We start from the raw sequence: 18,657 nt of genomic DNA, 5'->3' as shown, positions 1-18,657 counted from the left end.
TGTCTCTTGATATTTTTATGCAGCTTCTGAAATTGCCACATAGGTTTGGCTCCGAAGAGAAATGGTATATATATTTATTTATTCATTTTGAAAGGTAAGACAATCCAAGAGAAGGAAAAAAACAAACAAAAAAACAAACAGCTGAGAAAGCCCCTAAGAATAGCTTACCTGGCTTCCCAAAACAAAATGATTTGGAGAGACATAATAACTAATGTAAACTAAAAATCCATGTTTACCTATGTAAGAGAGAAAAAGGTAGTATTTAGAAAAGTCCAGAGAACTGAGATATTCTTATCAGTAAGGGAAGGACAGGGCAGTTTTATCTCTCTTGACTCCTACTGAAATAGTTCTCTGAGGTCACTGGTCATCTGTCAGGCCTAACTTACAAAGTGAAGCGCAAGATATTTCTTTCCTTAATCCTGCTGAACTATGGAAGATTTCATAACTCAAAGCAGACCATAAATCTTAAAGCTAATTTGCTTTTTATAGTTATGTCCTAAAACATGTCATTTTCATGTGAGGATAAAATTCAGGGTTATTAGAGAAGCTAAAATGGCTGACTTGTTAGTATACCAGGTTCTCTTCAGGAAGGGATATAAATCTACTATAGTATCTATCAATTAACTTCATCCTTTTGAATGACATGTAATTTTGTTTTGCTCCCAGAAGAAAAAGAAAGATAGGTAAGTTTTTACTTATAACCTTGGTTTGTATTCATGTAGGTGAAACTCCTGAAGTCATTTGGATTAGTGGCCATGTAGAACATGATTCAGAACTGTACTATGCCCTATAATTCCAATGTTAATGTGAATTCTTTAAACAAGGTCCCTCACATTTGGCCTAGAATCTTAGATACATGAGATTATTAAATATGCCTTCAGAGGGATTGCCTGGGTGGCTCCATTGGTTGAGCGACCAATTCTTGATCTCGGCTCAGGTCATGATCCCAGGGTTGCAGGATCAAGCCCCCTTGGTGGGCTCTGCACTGAGTGTGCAGCCTGCTTGAGATTCTCTCCCTCTGCCACTCCCCCGCTGGTATGCCCATGAACGCTCACACACTCCCTCAAAAAATAAATTTAAAAAAATTCTTTCTCTCCCTCTCCCCCACTCATTCTCTAAAAAACAAAACAGAACAAAAAAAGCCTTCAGAAATAAAGGATGCTAGCATATTATGTATCAAAGAAATACATATAGTTACCCAGTAAAAGAGTACCAGTATCAGTCTTCTTAAGAAGGAGATTTAATTCTGGAAATGAATAGGAAAGATTATGGGTTTACAACAGAGAAACGGTATCACATATCTCAATTGCATTATCAAAGCTGGTTCGGAGAGGTGGGAGACCAGAGATGATGAGAGTATTTAGACAATATTAGACATGAAGGAAGGTGAGGAAAAAGCCTAATTAAATGATTGGTAAGGTGGTATTTAAAAGGATGTGCAGAGAACGCTGTGATATATCCCATTAAGAATATCTAACGATAGGGGCGCCTGGGTGGCTCAGTCAGTTAAGCGGCCGACTTCGGCTCAGGTCATGATCTCGCGGTCCATGAGTTCGAGCCCCGCGTCGGGCTCTGTGCTGACAGCTCAGAGCCTGGACCCTGTTTCAGATTCTGTGTCTCCCTCTCTCTGACCCTCCCCTGTTCATGCTCTGTCTCTTTCTGTCTCAAAAATAAATAAACATTAAAAAAAAATTAAAAAAAAAAAAAAAAAGAATATCTAGGGATAAATACCTGGGGAAGGGCTGTTAGGATGGGGAAACAGAAATGTATAACTCCTTCAACTTCAACCAGGGGAAAAAAAAACAAAAAATCAAACTCCCCTCTTCCTGTAGCATGAATTTTATGTTTCCAGTCTTGCTGAGTTATAGGAAACTGGGAGACAAGACAGTGTTCTTCCTTTGGCTCTCTTTCAAGAGATCATAATGATAGAGATGATACGATGCCTACTTACCAATCACGAAGTTTTGTTGTTTTTTTTTTAAGTAGGCTCCATGCCCAACATGGGGCTTGAACTCATGACCTGAGATCAAGAGCAGCCTGCTGTACCAACTGAGCCAGCCAGCTGTCCCCCAATCACTAAGTTTTCATCAGATCTTTAAGAGAATGATCCAGTCAGATTAGATACTTGTTAACCAAATTATAATGTAAGTAAAACACTGTCTTTATTCTGAAAATTAGATTCTGATCAAGCGTTCATTTTGCATTTCAAAAAATTTGAAAATCCTATATCCATTCATTTGCCATCAAGGTTATCCCCATCCTGGGCCCTTAACATTATTATCATCAAAGCAGGAGAAAACCTCATCCCAGCTAGCTAAGTTCCTAGCACACAGTATACAGGCATGGACATTAACTAAAAGGAGTAAAACAAACTTAGGGGATTTGCTAATTGTGTTACCTTTTTTTGTTTTTTAATGTTTACTTATTTATTTTTGAGACAGAGAGCGAGCACAAGCAGGGGAGGGGCAGGGAGAGAGAGGGAGACACAGAACACAAAGCAGGTTCCAGGCTCTGAGCTGTCAGCACAGAGCCCGATGTGGGGCTCAAACTCACAAACCATGAGAGATCACGACCTAAGCCAAAGTCAGTTGCTTAACCAACTGAGCCACCCAGGTGCCTCTAATTGTGTATCATTTTAATAAACCCCTAAAGAATCTCAAAGATATACAATCCACTAGCCTGACATCAAAATTCCTATTGCAACTTGAATATGGATAAGACATGTCCCTGGAGCCAATGATCTCTAGGACATATGATATATCTAAACATTTTTTTAAGTTTATTTATCTATTTTGAGACAGAGCAAGTGTGAGTGGGGGAGAGGGAGAGAGAGAGAATCCCAAGCAGGCTCTGCACTGCCAGGGTGGTGCCTGATGCAGGGCTCGAACCCACGAACCGTGAGATTGTGACATAAGCCAAAATCAAGTCAGATGCTTAACTGACTGAGTGCCCTTATATCTGAACATTTTTGTCTAAAATACATTATTTCCTTGATTCCATCATAGTATCTCCTAATAAAAGAAAGTTGACTTTCCCTGAGAAATAACAGACTTCCTGATAATCATTCATGAGACCCTTTGCACTATTTGAGTCAGTCAATAAATATCTGAATACCAACTATGTGCAAGCCCTACGTGATGCAGTGGGGACTCACAAATGCGTAAGAGTAGGAGTGAAATATTTCATAATAAATTTAAACACACACCCACAAGGAGCCATTAAGGAATTCACAAACCAGAGCTTACAATCTAGATAACTAGCAGAATGACATACGTGTGCTAACGGGGATCCAAGCAAAATTGTACAAGAGTATGAAAGAAAAAACAGTTAAATCCTGAGGAAAAAGTTTCTCAAAAAAGATGGTTGTATCTTTATTTTTTTAATATTTAGCTTTGAGAAAGACATTACATGCATGAACTGGGGAGGGACAGAGAGAGAGGGAGACTGAGAATCCCAAGCAGTCTCCAAGCGGTCAGCACAGAGCCTGTTGCAGGGCTTCAACCCACGAACCATAAGATCATGACCTCAGCCAAAACCAAGACCCAGATACTCAACAAACTGAGCCACCTGGGCACCCCCCAAAAAGACAGCTGTATCTTGAAGGATGTGTAGGATATTAAATTCTTAACAAGGAGCTTTATGGCAATGCAAATCATTATCATAATGAGATACCACTTTATATCTACTAGGATGGCTAGAATATAAGGATTATGACTTTAACCAAAAGTTCTAAGTTTGATGTTATAATAAAAAATAACAAGTGTTGGTGAGAATGTAAAGAATTTGGAACCCTTCTACACTGCTGATGGGAACATAAAATGATACAGCTGCTTTGAAAAACAGTTTGACAATTCCTAAAACAGTTAAGCACAGAGTTATCATATGACCCAGCAATTTCACTCCTAGGTATGTACCCAAGAGAATTGAAAACATTATGTCCACACAAAACCTGTACACAAATTTCATAGCATTTTTTATAGTAGCCCAAAGTGGTAACAACAAAAATGTCTACCAACTGATGAATGGATAAATAAAATGTAGTATATCCATACATGAAACTATTATTCAGCTATAAGAAAGAATGAAGTACAGATATATGGATGAACCTTGAAAACATGCAAACTGAAGAGTCAGTCACAAAGAACCCCATATTGTATGATTCCATTCATATGAAATGTCTAGAACTGGCAAATCTATTCTAGATTAGCAGATTAGAGATTACCTATGACTGTGACAGGTGAGTAATGAGAGAATGGCAGCAGGGGGTGGGGGTAGGAGGGGCTGATGGTTAAGTTAGTGGGGTTCCTTTTGGGGGGTAATGAAAATGTCCTAAAATTGATTATGGTAATGGATGCAAACTCTGTGAAAACACTAAAAGCCACTGAACTGTACACTTTAAATGGGTGATTTGTATGGTATGTGAATTATATATCAATAAAGCTGTTGTAAAAATTTGATGGGGATGGGTGGAAAGAGAAGCACATTCCAATGACTAAAAACATCTTGAGATGTCAGGCAACCACGGGTAGCGTGGACTAGCACAGAATTCAGCCTAGGCTGGCATCACCACACTTCATTTCCAGATAAAAAAGTCATGATATTAATGTATTTATTGAAATTCAAGTGGAAATATAGATTAACCATCAAAACATATCAGAACAAGAAAGGGATATTTCCGGGGCGCCTGGCTGGCAGAAGAGCATGTGATTCCTGACCTTGGGGTCATGAGTTTGAGCCCCATGTTTGGTGTAGAGATTAAAAAAAAAAAAAAAAAAAAAAAAAAAAAAGCTTTGGGGCACTTGGGTGGCTCAACTGGTTGAGCATCCAACTCTTGATTTTGGCTCAGGTCACGATCCTAAGGTCGTGGAACTGAGCCCAAGTTGAGCTCTGTGCTGAGCATGGAGCCTGCTTAAGATTCTCTTCTTCTTCCTCTGACCCTCCTACACTCGTGCTCTAAATTAATTAATTAAGCTTTGTGGGGAAAAAAAGGGGATATTATCTTACAGTCCCCCTTTCCTAAAAACAAACACTAACAATATTAAAACTAAAACAAAAAAGGCATCTCTGGAAAATGCAGAGCCTGCGCCAGAGAATACATACCTCCTATCTGTCCACCATAGTTGGTTGATTGATTGATTTTAAGGATTTTTTTTTTAATTTTTATTTATTTTTGAGAGAGACAGAGTGCGAGTGGGGGAGAGGCAGAGAGAGGAGGAGATACAGGATCCGAGGCAGGCTCCAGGCTCTGAGCTGTCAGCACAGAGCCCGACGCGGGGCTTGAACTCATGAACCTTGAGATCGCTACCTCGGCCGAAGTCAGACACTTAACAGCTGAGCCACCCAGGCGCCCCACCATAGCTGATTTTAAAAGCTGACTTGGCACTTTCTACTACTTCCTCTGAACTCAAGTAAACCTGACACCATCTCTAGCTCCTCATCTCCTCCTCCTCTTTCATGGCTCTTACACTAGAACAGCAATCTGTTTCCCCACATCCCTTGAATACCAAGATGGGAACAGTAAGGTACACCAAGCATATGGCCTCCAGCCAGTTTCTTACATTTATACCAGGTGGTATTCAAACTGGGTCTCAAGTATACAACAGACATTTAAAAGCCCTAAGCCAAAATGACTATAGAATCCTCAGTTAAGCATGTAACCACAGAATGCTACCCAGGAATCTATTTGCCTTTCCAGATCCACTCACCATTCTTGCTCTCCTTGCTTTGTGTACCAGGAAGCTGACCATGTAGAGTGCATGCACAGGCTCCCTTGCCCTCTGGCTTCCAGCTGGGTTTGGGTAACCAGATGTATACCAGCAGAAAATCAAAGGGCAGGAGGAGAAGGAGGTCAGAGTATTTATTTCCCTAGCTCCTGCCAAAACACCATGATTTGCAGCCCACAGTTCCCTCCATATAGCTACTCTTAGATTCTGGTATTCTCTCTCAATACTTTGCCCTATTAGACCTAGAGGTGATGAAGTAATGTAGGCTCTGGAATTGCTGGCTATAGGGTACTCTGCTCTCTCACTGGTTTCCTTCAACCCATTTGTAAACAGTCTCTTTATTAAATCTTTCTCAAATTACTCAATTTGGATATGCCATCTGTTTCCTTTTAGGACCCTGAATAATGAACCAACCAGTCTACTTTGAAGACTCAGGTGGAAGATTTGATGGAGAAGGTCTTAAGAAAAAGTCTTCTTCAAAATCGGATTAAAAAAACCCTCACTGTGCAAACATCCTCAAGGCCAAGTTTAACACAGAATTCTGTTCTATATCCATTTGTTTAACCTTCAGCAGTGTCTTAAATCCTATCACATTTATGATTTCATTTGATTTTCCTCACAACTCTGTGAGCTGTAACAGGGAGTGTTATTCTCTTTTAAAACTTAGAAACTGAGGCTCAGTCTTATTTCAACATTTCCTCTGTTGTTATCACCTTGCTTTTTGTTAAGCAGAACCAAATAACAAAAAACCTGAACACTGAAAGTATCCAAACCATGCTAACAGCTGAGTAAACACATAAAGCAGCCCTTTACAGGACCCTGTATCTTTTGTTTCTTTCTCTTCTGGAAAGAGAACAGTTCTAAGTTCTTAGACAATGGGTAATGTCCAGTCAGAGTAGAACATGTAAGGAACAAAGGTATCTGAACTATGACTTAAACAAGCTAGAGGAATATCTCTTATGTAATACTGGTGCTTACATAAACCAACCAGAGAAAGAGCCCTCAACTGAAGTATATGGGCAATTTTATGGTGGGCAGAGCCCTTTTAAGCACAGTCTTTTTAGGGAGCACACGCCCATGCCTGCAATCCTTGTAATAACCATGTCACCAGTTTGTGGGTACATGTCAGTGTGGCAATAACTCATATGTACCAGGAAACATACAGCAAAAAGTTTAATAACTTCTTAGGACAGAAGAAGGATCTTTAAAGATTAAGCAGCTGCAGTAGGAACAGGACAGCCGACTGCTTGGGGAGAATATGTGTGGAACACAACTGAGCCCCCACTGAGTGTTATTCTGCATTACCAAATCCCTCCACTATTCAGCTTGGCTGACGGATTACCTGTGTTCAGGAGAATATATGGCCCAGGAAGGAACTGCAAAGTGAACAAAAATAGCAGCATCATTAGAACTTCATGGCTTTCAGGGCACCCGGGTGGTTCAGTTGGTTAAGCATCTGACTTCGGCTCAGGTCATGATCTCACAGTTCGTGACTTCGAGCCCTGCTTCAGGTGAACAGGAGCCCCGCTTCTCTCTCTTTCTCTCTCTCTCTCTCTCTCTCTCTCTCTCTCTCTCTCTCCCACTCTGTCCCTTGCCCACTTGCTCTCTCTCTCTCTCTCTCTCTCTCTCTCAAAAACAACTTCATGGCTTACAGAGAAATGTTATCTGCCTCTTCCACAAGAGAGAAAAGGGAGAGAAAAAAACAGGAAAGATAATGCCTGCCTATAGTTTGTTGTACCCTACCCCATCATTTACCATATGTTCATCATTTGACACAATTTCATTTTGGCCAGAAATAGATCAAAAACCCACAAGAAGTCAGGAAACACCAGCACTCCTCTTTTCCACCCTCACTCTACCTGTTCAAAGAATACACAGATTGGTAGACTGAAGATCTGGTCTTATTAAGACTCAAAGTCAGAAAGATTCTGCTCCTTTGGTCATTATAGATTTTTTTTTCCTTATAGAAAAGACAATAAATACTGGCAATACTACACACCTAAAGGAACTGGCCTAATCCAAGGATATGAAAGGTATGTATGCCTAGTCTATTTCCAGATCAAAATAAAATGTGTATGTGCAACCACCCAGCAATACATCAGGTATATAAAGTCCTATCCTTGTTCTAGTCTGCTTTTACAAGTCACAAAGAACTCACAAAGTTTGATATAATGTGTATACAACTATCTCTAAAAAGATACAAAAGAAACAGTTTATAATCCTGGCTACTAGGTAGAAAGGGACTAGGTATACGTAGGATGGGGTGAAAACACAGGCTTTTTCTATGTGTGTTTCATTAATACCCATTTGAACATTTTGTTTTATCCCAAGGCCATACATCTATTATCTATTAAAAAACAAAAATCAGAGGATGTGGCTGGCTCAGTCAGTAGAGCATCTGACTCTTGATCTCAGGTTGAGTTCGAGCCCCACACTGGGTGTAGAGATTACTTTAAAATAAGTAAATAAGGGGCACCTGGGTGGCTCAGTCAGTTGAGTGACCTGACTCTTAATTTTGGCTCAGGTCACAATCCCAGGGTGATGGGATCCAGCCCCACGTCGGGCTCCACACTGACTGAGTATGGAGCCTACTTAGGATTCTCTCTCTCCCTCTGCCTCTCTCCCCAGCTTGCGTGTTCTCTAAAAATATAAAATAAATGTCTTTTAAAATCTGACATACTATTTTTTTTTTTTAACTAGGATAGAGGGCCGCTTGGGTGGCTCAGTTAGTTGGGCATCTAACTCTTGATTTTGGCTCAGGTCATGATCCCAGAGTCGTGGGATCAAGCCCTGTGACAGCCTCAGCACTGAGTGTGGAGCCTGCTTCAGATTCTCTCTCCTCCTAACAAAAACAAAACTAAACTAAATTAGTCCTTGGAAAAGTGTTAACCTACTTTCTCAAACTCATGATCTAAATCTACAATTGGAATGGGGCAGAGGTTACAGGTAAGAGGTGGAAGTGAGGACTGATTGCCAAACTGAGCACTGAATACCAAAAATGGATTACAGTTCATCCTTAACAACATGGATTTGAACTGTACAGGTCCACTTATACGTGAATTTTTTTCAATACAGTATATTACTGTAAATGTATTTTTTCTTCCTTGTGATTTTAATAAGATTTTTCTCTTCCCTAGGTTATTGTGAGAATACAGTAATATGTAAAACATATGAAATATGTCTTAATCAACCGTTATTGGTAAGGCTTCTGGTCAACAGTAGGCTATTAGTACTTAAGTTTCAGGGGAGTCAAAAGCTACACTTGGATCTATCGACTACACAGGGGTTCAGTAACCCTAACCCTTGCATTGTTCAAGGGTTAACTGTATAAGCAAAAGGATAAATTCTCCAAAAAAGGAAGAGAAAATTCTATCCAGTTCTTGGATAGTAATGTGGAAGATGATGTAAGAATTTCTACAAGGTCCAGTACCCACAGTCTCATAAATATGTACTATTTACATAACAGCTACAATATACTACATCTATAAAGAATATAGGAAAAGGCGTGGTGGGGGGGAGGGGCGCACCTGGGTGGCTCAGTCAGTTAAGCACCCAACTTTGGCTCAGGTAATGATCTCACGATTCACCAGTTTGAGCACTGCATAGGGTGAGCTCAAGCCCTGCTTCAGGTAAGCTTGAGACAATGCTCTGGGCTCCACACTCTCTCTCTGCACCTTGTGGGGTTCTCTCTCTCTCTCCCCTTGTGCTCTCTCGCTCTCTCTCTCTCTCTCTCAAAACTTAATTATTTATTTAAAATGGGGCACTTGTGGCTCAATCAGTTAAGTTCCAACTCTTGATTTCAGCTCAGGTCATGATCTCAAGGTTGTGAAATCAAGTCCCTCTTCGGGCTCCACTCTAGGCATGGAGTCTGCTTAAGATTCTCTCTCCCTCTCCCCTGTTCTGTCTCTCTCTCTCTCTGTTATTCATAAATAAATACATACGTAGATACATACATAAATATATACATAACACAAAATTCGGGATGCCTGGGTGGCTCAGTAGGTTGAGCGTCCAACTTCGGCTCAGGTTATGATCTCCCAGTTCATGGGTCTGAGCCCCACATTAGGCTCTGTGCTGACAGCTTGGAGCCTGGAGTCTGCTTTGGATTCTGTGTCTCCCTCTCTCTCTGCTGCTCACCTGCTCATGCTCATGCTCTGTCTCTGTCTCTCTCTCTCAAAAATAAACAAACATTAAAAAAACTAAAAAAAAAAAACCAACTACTTTCTCAGCTCACCAATAAGAAGCAACTCCTCATGCACTCAAGTTTTATTATGAGATTGCAGCAATTCAGTCACATACTCAGACTCCACTTCTGATTCCAGTTCTCTTGCTATTTCCACATCTACAGTGACTTTCTCCACTGAGGTCTTGAGCCCTTCAATGTCATCCTTGAGGGTTGGAATCAACTTCTTCCAAACTCCTATTCATGTTGGTATTTTGACCTCTTCCCACGTATCATGAATGTTCCTAATAACATCTAGAATGGCGAATTCCAGTAAGGCTTTCAATTTACGTGGTCCAGATCCATCAGAGGAATCACTATCTATGGCAGCTATAACCTTTCAAAACGTAGTTCCCTTTTTTTTTTTTTCTTAATTTTTTTTAAGTTTACTTATTTTGAGAGAGAGAGAGAGGCAGAGCACAAGTGGGGTAGGGGCAGAGACAGAGGGAGAGAGAACTCCAAGTAGGCTCTGCACTGTCAGTACAGAGCCCAACGTGGGGCTTGAACTCACAAACTGTGAGATCATGACCTCAGCTGAGATCAAGAGTCAGAGGCTTAACAAACTGAGCCACGCAGGTGCCCCCAAAATGTAGTTCTTAAATGATAAGACTTAAAAGTCAAAATTCATCCTTGATCCATGGGTTGCAGAATGGATGTTGTGTTAGTAGGCATGAAAAAAAACATTATTCACATTGGATAGCTCCATCAGAGCTCTTGGATGATCAAGTACATTGTCAATGAGCAGCAATACTTTGAAAGCAATCTTTTTTCTAAGCAATAGGCTCAACAGTGGGCTTAAAATATATGGTAAACCATATTGTAAAACAGATGTGCTATCATCCAGGTACTGCTGTTTCATTCACAGACCACAGGCAGAGTAGACTCAGCACAATTCTTAAGGGCCCTAAGATTTTCAGAATGGTCAGTGAGCATTGGCTTCAACTTCAAGTCACTAATTGCATTAGCCCTAACAAGACAGTCTGTCTTTTGAAGCTTCGGCACTGACTTTTCCTCTCTAGCTATGGAAGTGCTAAAGAGCATCTTCTTCTCATAGAAGGCTGTTTCATCTACATTGAAAATCTGTTGTTTAGGGGCACCTGGGTGGCTCAGTTGGTTAAGCGGCCGACTTCGGCTCAGGTCATGATCTCGCGGTCCGTGAGTTCGAGCCCCGCGTCGGGCTCTGTGCTGACAGCTCAGAGCCTGGAGCCTGTTTCAGATTCTGTGTCTTCCTCTCTCTCTGGCCCTCCCCCATTCATGTTCTGTCTCTCTCTGTCTCAAAAATAAATAAACGTTAAAAAAAATTTTTTTTTTTTTTAAAAGAAAATCTGTTGTTTAGTGTAGCCACCTTCATTTAACTCTCTTAGTGACATCTGGATAACTGGTTGCAGCTTCTATATCATCACTTCCTGGTTCACCTTGTACTTTTATGTCATGGAGGTGGCTTCTTTCCTTAAACGCTATGTGCCAACCTCTGCTAGCTTCAGACTTTTCTTCAGCTTCCTCACCTCTCTCAGCCTTCACTGAATTGAAGAGATTTAGGCCCTTGCTCTGGATTAAGCTTTAGATTAAGGGAATGTTGTGGCTGCTTTGATCTTCTGTCCAGACCATTCAAACTTTCTCCATATCAGCAATAAGGCTGTTTCACTTTCTTATCATTTGTGGGTTCATTGGAGTAGTGCTTTTACTTTCCTTCAAAAACTTCTCCTTTGCATTCAAAACTTGGCTGCTTGGTACAAGAGGCCTAGCTTTAAGCTTATTTCAACTTTTAATAGGTCTTCCACACTAAGCTTAATTATTTCTAGGTTTTGATGTAAAGCGAAAGACACTGAACCCTTCCTTTCACTTGAACACTTAGAGGCCACTGTAGGTTTACTAACTGGCCTAATTCAACATTGTGTCTCAAGGTATATGAAGGCCTGAGGAGAGGGAGAGAGATGGAGGAAACAGCCAATGAAGTGGTAAAATCACACACACTTACCACTTAAGTTCACCATCTTATATAAGTTCACAGCACCCCAAAACAATTACAATAGTAACATCAAAAATCACTGATCACACATTACCATAAATATAATAACAATTAAAAAGTCTGAGGGGCGCCTAGGTGGCTCAGTTGGTTAAGCGTCCGACATCAGCTAAGGTCATGATCTCATGGTTCGTGGGTTCCAGCCCCGTGTTGGGCTCTGTGTTGACAGCTTGGAGCCTGGAGACTGCTTCAGATTCTGTGTCTCCCTCTCTCTCTGCCCCTCCCCTGCTCACACTCTGTCTCTCTCTCTCTCTCAAAAATAAACATTCTGGTTGGGGCGCCTGGGTGGCTCAGTCGGTTGAGGGTCCGGCTTCGGCTCAGGTCATGATCTCACAGTTTGTGGGTTCGAGCCCCACATGGGGCTCTGTGCTGACAGCTTAGAGCCTGGAGCCTGCTTTGAATTCTGTGTCTCCCTCTCTCTCTGTTCCTCCCCAGCTCATGTTCTCTCTCTCTTCTTCAAAAATAAAGACATTAAAAAAAATTTTTTTTAAGAAAAAATACAAAATAAACATTCTGGGGCGTTTGGGTGGCTCAGTCGGTTGAGTGTCAAACCTCAGCTCAGGTCACGATCTCGAGGCTCGGGAGTTTGAGCCCCACAGTGGGCTCTGTGCTGAGAGCTCAGAGCCTAGCCTGCTTCAGATTCTGTGTGTCCCTCGCTCTCTTCCCCTCCCCCCCTCACACTCTGTCTCTCTCTCTCAAAAATAAACATTTAAAATAAATATTTTAAAAAATTTTTTAAATAAGCATTAAAAAAATTTTTTTTAAGTTTGAAATAGCACAAGGATTACCAAAATGTGACATGAAGTGTACAAATGCTGTTGGAAAAATGGTGCCAATCAACTTGTTCAACACAGCATTGCCACAAATCTTCAATATGTAAAAAAACACAATACCTGCAGAGCACAATAAAGTGAAGCGCCATAAATGAAGTATGGCTATACACATTTAGCTTTGCTATTCCACACTGGTTAAGTTTTAAAGGGGTAAGTCACCAGATGGGGAAGTCTATAGCTTTCTATTTTTGTTTTGTTTTGTTTTGTTTAATCACTGCTGTATCCAGGTAGATAAATCTGTCTAATTCTGGGGTAGTAGTAGAAATCCACTGGCCCATAGATATAAGCTACCTCCTTGAATATTAGTTTTATTAGAAATAAAAGCAATACCTTTATTATTATCTCTCAAACTTTTTCTTATTTCTCACATGGAATGGAGGAAGAGGAATGCTTCAAAGTGAAATCCCTCAAACCGCAACAATCTCTGAGAGCAAGGCAAGTACCATCTTTGGTAGTTGAAATGAGAGAGGGGATGGGTAAAGTGTTAGCATGCCTGGCTCTCCTAGTTTGTAAACCCTACAAATGTAAAATAATGATTTAATAATAATTCAACTTAGGTTAACAAAAAAAAATCATTTCTTTCCTTTTTTTTTCTTTTAACATTTATTTATTATTGAGAGACAGAGAGACAAAGAATGTGAGCAGGAGAGGTGCAGAGAGGGGGGGGGGGGGGGGGGGGGAGACAGAATCCAAAGCAGGCTCCAGGCTCTGAGCTGTCAGCACAGAGCCTGATGTGGGGCTCGAACCCACAAACTGTGAGATCATGACCTGAGCTGAAGTTGGATGCTCAACCGACTGAGCCACACAGGCGCCCCATTTTCTTCCCTAATGTAAAGTTTTTATTTTATACATAAGGAAAAATTTTTATACACATGTAAAAATTCAGTTTTTATATAGGCACTCAATTATTCACTATTCATTTAAGAATTAAGTAGGCAATGAATCATTGTTTACTAAATGTCTTTTCAAAAGTATCTTTAACTATATGTCCCATTAACTAGCAGGAAGTGGTTAAAACACAGGCTCAAAATTCACAAAGACTTAGGTTTAATTCTTCTAGTGTTGCCATGTATTAGCTGTGTGACTTTGGATGTGTTGCTTAGCCTTACCTGTAAAATGGGAACAGTAACAGCACCTATGCAACAGAATTGTTATGGAGATGAAAATAAATACATGTAAAGCTCTTATACTAGTGCCTGAAAAATTAAAAGAGTTCACATCCATTTACTCAACATACACTGAATGCCTGCTTTAGAGTACCAGGCTATGTCAAGTACTAAGGATGAAATGCTGAGCTAAATCAAAGATAGTCTTGGTACTAATGAAATTCAGCGTTTAGCAGGGATAGAGACATTAATCAAATAATCATAATGTAATTGCGTAATTACCCATTGTGATAAATGGGCTAGGAAAAAAAAAAGAACAGAAAGCTGTGACCTAATTTAGTTAGTGTGGTCAAAAAGGTGGCATTTAAGTGAAATTTCAAGGATGAGAAAAAACTAGCCATACAGAGAATGAAAGAGAGGATCCTTCCAAAGAGAGGAAACTTGGGCAAAAGATATAAAGTGGGACATTCAAATGAACCTAAAAGGAACAGAAGGTCAGTAAAGCTAGAGTGTAATAAAGGATGGAGAGGGAGGCAGATCCTTCCAGCCTGTGCTGAAGTATTTGGCTTTCATTCTCAACACATTAGACAGTCAGTGAATAATTTTAAGTAAGAAAGAAGTTACAAGATCTGATGTAGGTTTTGAAAATATTAAAAAAAAAAAAAAAAAAAAAAAAGAAAATATTACTGTGGCTAGTCTGGGAAGAACAAACTAAAGTGAGGCAGGAGTTGAAATATCAAAACAAGAAACAATGCAACCTATAACTGGAGAAACAGCAGTAAAGATGAAAAAAAAAAGTGGAAAGATTTGAGATTTAATTTATAAGGCAGAATCAACAGGACTTCTTTATAGATTGGATGTAAGAAAGGACAGTATCTAGCTTGAGTAACCAAACAGATGGTGGTATCATTTATAACACCATATAGAGATCAGGGGAGTGCAATTTGAGGACTACAAAGCAAGCATTACATTTTAAATATGTTAAATTTGAGGGGTGCTTGGCTGGCTCAGTCAGTAGAACATTTGACTCTTGATCTCGGGGTCATGGGTTCGAGCCCCACATTGGATCTACAGCTTACTTTAAAAAAGTAGAGGGGTGGGGCGCCTGGGTGGCTCAGTCAGTTGAGCGTCCCACTTTGGCTCAGGTCATGATCTCACAATGTGAGTTCGAGCCCCGTGTCGAGGTCTGTGCTGACAGCTCAGAGCCTGGAGCCTGCTTTGGATTTTATGTCTCCCCTTCTCTCTGCCCCTCCCCTGCTCGTGCTCTGTCTGTCTCTCTTAAAAATAAACAACAATTAAAGGGAAAAAAAAGAAGTCTTGCTACCTTTAATAAATTAATCAGTCAATAAATAAATAAATATCTCATTCTTTCTCTTCCTCCTCCTGCCCCTCTCCCCAACTCACGTACTCTCTAACATAAAAAAGAACTTGAATAACTTATAAAATTTCCAGGAAAAAATATCTATTAGGCAGCTGGATACACAGTGGAGAGATCTGTCTGGCAATTATAATCTGTAAATCTGTTAGCATACTAATAACTAAAATCTAGGGAAAAAAGTATATTTAAAGAGAAGGTAAGGTAGGAAGGCCTAAAGAATTCTAAATAATCAGGAATTGAACAGAATAACTGACAAATAGACCAAAAGAGAAGGGCCAAAAGGGCATGACCCAAAAAGGTTGTGTAACCAGAGGCAAGGAAAGAGAGCGTTTCAAGAAATGGAGAATAGTCAACTCTAGCAAATGCTGCCAAGAAGTTATGTAAGATGTAAACTAAAAAAAAAGCTAGTTGGATCTGGCAACTTACAAGTACCTTATAGGCTAGACCAAACAAAAGAATCACTGAGCCTGAAGAGTGGTCCTTTGAAATTATCCAGTCAGAAGAAAAAAAGGAAAAGGAATGAAGAAAGTTAATGGGACTTAGGGACATGTTAACAGAAACAATTTATACATCCCTAGAATCCCAGAAGGAGAAGAGAAGGGGTAGAAAGCTTATTCAAAGAAACAATGACTAAGAACTTCCCAAACCTGGAGAGATATTTGGACATCCAATTCATGAAAGTAATAACTTACCCCAAAATTTCAATCCTAAACAATCTTCTCCATGATAGATTATAATAAACTGTCTAAAATCAAAGACAAAGAATTTAATTTATTCAAAGTAATCTCTACCCCAATGTGGGGTTTGAACTCATGACCCTGAAATCAATAACTGCGTGCTCAAACTGAACCAGTCAGTTGCCTGACAAAGACAGAATTTTATTTATGCTTGTAAGTATTTATTTACTTATTTAGAGATAGACACAGAGAGAGAGAGACAGAGAGCGAGCAGGGGAAGGGCAGAGATAGGAGAGCTGTCAGTGCAGAGCCCAATGTGGAGTTTGAACTCACGAACCGTGAGATCATGACCTGAGCCGAAATCAAGAGTCAGATGCTTAACCAACCAAAAGAGAGGTGCCCCAAAGACAGAATTTTAAAATCAACAAGAAGGGATGTCTGGCTGGCTCAGTTGGAAGAGTGTGCAACTCTTGATCTCAAGGTCTTGAGTTCAAGCCCCACATTGGGGGTAGAGATTACTTAAGTAAATAAAACCTTAAAAATAAATAAATAAATAAATAAATAAATAAATAAATAAATAAATAAATAAATAAAATCAACAAGAAAACAAATTCCCTCATACAAGGAAACCTCCATAAGGCTATCAGTGGATGTTTTAGCAGAAACCTTGCAGGCTAGAAGAGAATGGGATAATATAGTCAAAATGATGAAAGAAAAAAGAAAAACGCCAACCAAGAATAGTTTACCCAGAAAAATTGTTGTTCAGAAATGAAGGTCAGGAAGACTTTCCTTAACAAACAAAAACTAAGAAAATTCATCACCATTTGACCTGACTTACAAGAAATGATGAAAGAAGTTGGTGAAGCTGAAATGAAAGAATACTAACTGGCAACATGAAAACATATGAAAATACACAACACACTGGTAAAGGTAAACATATAATCAGATTCAGAATATTCTAATACTGTAACATAATGGTATTAACCACTTAACTCTAATATAAAAGTTAAAGAACAGAAGTACTGAGGCACCTGGCTGGCTCAGTTGGTAGAGCATGCAACTCTTGATCTCGGGGTCATGACTTCAAGCCACCCATTGGGTGTAGAGCCTACTTTAGAAAAAAAAAAAAAGTCCTACAATAGCTATACTTAAAATAATTTGTCAATGGATATACAACATAAAAATATGTAAACTGTGATATGAAAACATAAAATGTCAGGGGGAGGTTAAAAGCATAGATTTTGTATACAAAGACAAGTTACCAGTAATCAGTAATTATCAGAAAATCATCAATTCACAAAAAAAAGTCAGCAAAAGAGGAAGAAAAGAACTACAAGACAGCCAGAAACAGGGGTGCCTGGTCCTTGATCTTGATCCCAGGGTTGCGAGTTCAAGCCCCATTGGAGGGTAGAGTTTACTTAAGAAAAAGAAAAAAAAAAAAAAAAGCCAGAAACAATTAACAAGATGCCAATAATAAGTCCTTACCTAGAAATGATCACTTTAAACGTGAATGGATTAAATTCTCCAGCCAAAATGCAGAGTGGCTGAATGGATAAAAAAACAAGACCCAACTTAACATGTTACTTACAAAACACTCATAAGAACAAAGTGAACGGTTGGAAAAAGATATTCTATGCAAATGGAAACCAAGAGTGCAAGATAACTATACTTACATCAGAAGAAATAGACTTTAAGTAAAAAACAAGAGACACACATTATATAATGATAAAGCAGTCAATTCATCCAGAGAATATAAAAATTGTAAATACATATGCACCCAACATGAAAGTACTTAAATATATTAAGCAAATAATAACAGATCTGAAGGAAAAACAGACAACAGTACACTAATAGTAGGGGACTTCAACACCCCACTTTCAACAATGGACAGATCACCCAGCAGAAAATTAATATAGAAATGCAGGACTCAAAGTATACTTTAAACCAAATGGCCCTAAGAGACACATACAGGACATTCCAACCAACAGGAGAATACACATTCTTTTTGCAAGTGTACACGAACATTCTGCAGATTAGAGCATGTATTAAATCACAAAACAAGTCTTAGTAAATGAAAAATTACTAAGCCCATCAAGGATCTTTTCTGGCCAAAATGGTAAAAAACTAGAATCAATAACAGAAGGAAAATTAGAAAATTCACAAAATGTGGAAATCAAACAATACACTCCTGAACAACCAATGGGTCAAAGAAGAAATTTTTAAAATCCTGAAACAAAAAAAAATGGTAATACAACATACCAAAACTCATGATATGTAGCAAAAATATTGCAAAGAGGGAAGTTTATAGCAATAAATACTCACATTAAGAAAAAAATCGGGGCACCTGGGTGGCTCAGTAAGTTGAGCGTCCAACTGGCTCTGGTCATGATCTCGCAGTTTGTGAGTTCGAACCCTGCATATGGTTCTGTGCTGGAAGCTCAGAGCCTGGAGCCTGCTTCAGATTCTGTGTCTCCCTCTCTCTCTGCCCCTCCCCTGCTCACACTCTGTCTGTCTGTCTGTCTCTCAAAAATAAACATTAAAAAAAATTTTTTTTAAAGAAAAAAAAATCTTGGGGCAGCTGGGTGGCTCAGTCAGTTGGGTGTCGGAATCTTAATTTCAGCTCATTATCTCACAGTTCATGAGACTGAGCCCTGTGTCAGGATCCACATGGACAGGATGGAGCCTGCTTGGG

General features: G+C 39.6%; 1 protein-coding gene across 6 annotated transcripts in view; it reads right to left on the bottom strand.

Moving 5' to 3' along the window:
- Window positions 1-18,657, bottom strand: part of RBMS2 (RNA binding motif single stranded interacting protein 2) — a 93,675-nt gene that overhangs the window by 35,436 nt on the left and 39,582 nt on the right. The window contains exons 1-2 of one of the 6 annotated variants that reach the window (XM_042946905.1): window positions 17,451-17,491; window positions 7,066-7,099 (exon numbers count right to left, since the gene is read on the bottom strand). The exons of 4 other annotated variants lie outside the window; for them this stretch is intronic. The gene's annotated coding sequence lies outside the window, so the exon portion shown is untranslated. Of the gene's footprint in view, window positions 1-7,065; window positions 7,100-17,450; window positions 17,492-18,657 lie in introns of those variants that run through there. One more of the 6 variants, XM_042946903.1, reaches the window with a different exon arrangement.

This window comes from Panthera leo, chromosome B4, assembly GCF_018350215.1.
Source record: "Panthera leo isolate Ple1 chromosome B4, P.leo_Ple1_pat1.1, whole genome shotgun sequence".
NCBI classification, from domain to species: Eukaryota; Metazoa; Chordata; class Mammalia; order Carnivora; family Felidae; genus Panthera; species Panthera leo.
This window is presented reverse-complemented; position numbering and strand designations above follow the sequence as displayed.